Raw genomic sequence first — 4,438 nt, forward strand, 5'->3', positions numbered from 1 at the left:
TGTACGGATGCACAAGGTACTTCAGAGAGCGGTACCAGGCAGCTGCTGTCTTACTTAATGATCCAGGAGTAGTTTTTTGTAATAGGGTCACTAAATACATGAAAGAAAAGATTGAAAAGGCTCAATATCACAGAGTGGTCTCCATGGACACAAAGGATCAAAGGTTTGAGGTTTCATGCAAGGACAGGATAGGTCAGGGTGTCCGCAGACAAAGGGTCGTTCAGGATTGCTTGATAATGCCGGAAGGCAAGGTGTTTTGCAGATGCAAGAAGCCACAGCTTCTTCACTTACCATGCTCCCATGTCATTGCGGCATGTTCAGAATCTGAGTTGGAACCTGGGGTTTTTGTTTCAGAATATTACAGAAAATAAACCGCTGTGCACACTTGGGGCCATAAGATATATGGCATAGGCAGTCTGGGATCATTCACTATACCAAATATCTCTCCAATGTACATTCCCAATCCAGATGCTAGGAGAGGGGTACGTCGACGGCAGACACTTCGTATCCGTAACGGAATAGATGAGTCTGAGGTAGGAAAGAAGAAAAAACGATGCAACCTGTGTGGAGCAGATGGTCACACTTACAAGAAGTGCCCTAAAATGCATGAAGATAATGCTGGTGCTGAGGTTGGACCTTCTGGGAATCCCACCGATGGATTGCCTCCGGATTTTGGAGCCCGTCGCGTTTAGATTTCGTTATGTGTGGATATGTATTTGAACCAGATGTATGGATATGTATTCCCACCTGTATGTGATAATTACATTTTATTATGTATGGATATGTATTTGAACCAGATCGTAGTATATAACATTACGAAGGTATTTGTGTAGTAAGATTTCTTGGTTGCAGTTCTAAATGTGTAGGTTGGTTGAATTAGATTGCTCACTGAATATAGTGTACTGAAAATAGAAGGGTAGTTACGAACCATAAATTTCCGGTTTGCAATACAATTTTGTAAACAATGCTACGATTACAAAGCAGAGGCCTAAGGCGTTCGTACTACTAAGTACTTGAACAATGAAAAGCAGTGGCATGTGCAACACAATAACCTCGTGTTGTGAGTAAACCTAACATGCTTTAGGAAATGTAAAATGCCGAGATTATTTGGTGGTGCTTTACTGAGTGCACCAGGGATATTTTTCCTTCCTAATAGCTTCAGGCCCTGCTTCCTTAACACGGCGGGGATATTTTCCCTTCCTAATAGCTTCAGGCTCTGCTTCCTCTCCCTATCAGCTTCACGTTCCACTGCCTCCTGACGTTCCAATTGTGCAATCCTCTTCTGAATCTCTTTCTGGTCTTTCCTGCGCTTCTCCTCCATCTGTTCTTCATGCAGCATTCGTTGCCACTTTTGTGCAACCCACCTTGCTTGACGCTCAACGTGGTCCTTATCCTACTGAGATTGCTCGGTGTCTAACCACTGCACGAAATCACATAGAGGCAGTGGAGTCTTTCCCCAAATCATGTTGGAATTCATTAACAGATCTGAAAGTGGCAAACTCTGATAGTATTTTGTAGTACCTTTGCTCGATCCTTGCCGTAATGCTTGGGCGGGTCATACTCGTAATTCTCGCACATGAAGAACCTCATGCCAAAGTCGTCCCCCAAAACCCTTGATTTCATTAGCTTGCACAAGGATTTGCAAAAGCACATAGGCACCTGGACTCCTTGGGGGACTGTTGCCGTCACCTTACTCAATGGAATGTAGGTGGATCCTGAGAATGCCATGGTGTTGAGCCCTGGCAATCACAAATGCGCAATCAGATTGCTAATGTACTGTATCAATACTTGTATTAAACTGCTTGCTAATCTACTGTGTCAACAAAAATAATTACAACATAAACTGTTTGTAAAGCGTAGAAGAATTTTGGTTACCTGCAGTCGCCGGTTTGAAAATCCGGCAGGGCTTCGCCTCTCTCCCTCCCTCCCTCTCTTTTCTTTTTTTTGGAATTTTAGTGATACAAATGAGGGGGGCAGCCAACCCTTAAATAGTGGAGGGGCAGCCGGCCGCCCCGCTGCCGAGCGGCCTGGGCCCCGCTGCCGGGCGACCGGTCCTCTAGGGACCTTAGCGTAAATTCTCTGTAAAAATTTTTGCAGAAAAGCCCCTGCCGCCCCGTAGCGGGGCGACCAGGTCCCGGCAGCCCGACTGCGGGGCGGCCGGGGTATATTTCTGTTAATTTCGAAAACGAAAATTTCGAAAACAAAAATATATTTTTGTAAAAAACAAAAATGAAAAATAAAAAATAAAAAACCGTGGCCAGCAGCGGCTGAGCAGGCCGACTTGAAGCACAGCCGGACCAGCGCCAGGCGTCTGCACCTGGCTCGCGGCAAGACCAGCACAAGCAGGCCGACAACACAGCAGCTCAGGTTGCACGAGCACAATTCAGACCCAAAAGTCGCTAAGCTAATTTTAGTCCCTCAGCTAAAATAAAAGATGTTTGGTTTGAGGTACTAAAAGAACTAAAGATCTTTAAATGAAGTACAAAAGGGACCAAAATATCCTGCATGCATGCATCCAGCTCCATGCGCAATTCTAAGGGCGTCCGCAATGATAATAGCTAGTATTAGCTACATAGTCTATTGATGTGGAGGTGAGAAATGAAAGCAAAGACTATTTTATAGTATTGGACTCATACACTCCTCTCACGTGTACTTGGGCTACGTGAAATAAACTAGTTATTTGTTCGTCACTAGTGACTACTCTTTCTCCTATTTTTTTATTGCCACATCATATCTAGCTAGCTAAATAGCTGGCCATTGCGGACGCCCTAAATCTAGGGACATGTAGAGTGGAAACCTAGAAACACATAAACTAAAAGTCCCAAAAAGCTCCTCAAGAGGGACTTCTAAATCTTTAACCCCAGTTAGCATTTAGCCCCAATAGCCCCTAAAGTCTCAAGAACTTATGCAAAAGCCCCATGAACCAAACAGAGCCTCACTTTCACGCTACAATGATGCATTCATTAATTTAATTGTCTAATCATTGATGTATGCTTGCTGTGACCGGCTGGATTTGCTCATGCTAATAATGAAATTAAAGTAATCTGCATGCTTAGTTATCTTTTATTTGTTAGCTTTTGTTCTCGCTAATCTTTGTTTGCTTACTTAGTTGATCGAAATTGATTAGTTCTAATCTTTTTGGTGAGAGTCATGATTTGCTTTTTGGATGAGCTTTGTTTTCGCTTGATTTTGAGCTTTGCTAATATTATGATTGGATCGTTGCATGCTTATTGAAGTAAGCCCTTTTGTGAGTCTGATTTGAAATGGCGCTTTGGTAATTTGGTTCTTCCGCTTTGTGCTCACTATGTGAGAAAAACAGATTTATAACGGGCACGGATGGCCCTTTAGTAACGGGCATCGCAACTGTTACTGTTATCGGGTTACAAATGACAGTATAAAGGTAACGGGCGGGTGCCCGTTATCCATTGCTCAGATTTGTAATGGGCACTTATCCGCGACCGTTACGGAAGTCAGTAACCTCGTAACCTAAGCTTGCTTTTTTTGTGGGCCCACGTAGCAGCATAGTAACGGGCCAAGAGTAAAGACTGTTACAAAACCAAATATTTCGTAACGGTTGTCTCAAAAAGACCGTTACCAATAGCTGTTACCAGGCTTCCATCCGGGCCCATTGGTCACGTTGTGTAACGCGCTACAAGCAAGACCGGTTACCAGAAGGTGATATAGGTAATGCTCTTTGTATTACGCCCGTTAAAAATACTTGTTATCCATGACCAAAGCGTCTCTTTCTGGGCCCACTGGTCAGTTTTGGTAACGGGGTTACACTTAACGCCTATTACCATAAGGTCACATTGGTAACGCTTTTTTTTATACCCGTTACAAATACTTATTACCCATGACCAAAGTGTCTCTTTCTGGGCCCACTGGTCAGTTCTGGTAACGGGCTTTATTAAATAGTCGTTACCATAAAGCCATATAGGTAACGGTTTTTATTTCCTACCCGTTACAAATAGTTGTTACCCATTACCAGAGCGTCTCTTTCAGGGCCCACAGGTCAGTTGTTGTAACGGTTGTTAGACAAAGCCCGTTACCAAATTATTCTATAGGTAACGATTCGTTATTTTATGCCCGTTACAATCCTATGTTACCCATAATCCAATTTGTTTGAGTTTGTAACCTGCTTTAGTTAATGCCCGTTACATATATTTGAGCCATCCCACAAAAATTAGCCTATTTTCTGGCTGCATCCTGGAACCAGTCAGGATTTGGCAGTGTTGACGCTCCTTAGAGCGCCAATTTACGTACCGCAAGCACACGGATCGTGTAGTTTTTCCCTTAGAGTATTCCCCCAAGGTTTATCAATCCACGGAACAAGTGTATTACTATGCTTAACTAAGCACTAATGATGTTGGTAAAAGATCTATATTGAGTGTGAAATAGATCTAATCTAACCAATCTAATCTAATCTAGACTAGTGAGC

This window comes from Panicum virgatum, chromosome 3K (assembly GCF_016808335.1).
Source record: "Panicum virgatum strain AP13 chromosome 3K, P.virgatum_v5, whole genome shotgun sequence".
Lineage (NCBI taxonomy): Eukaryota > Viridiplantae > Streptophyta > Magnoliopsida > Poales > Poaceae > Panicum > Panicum virgatum.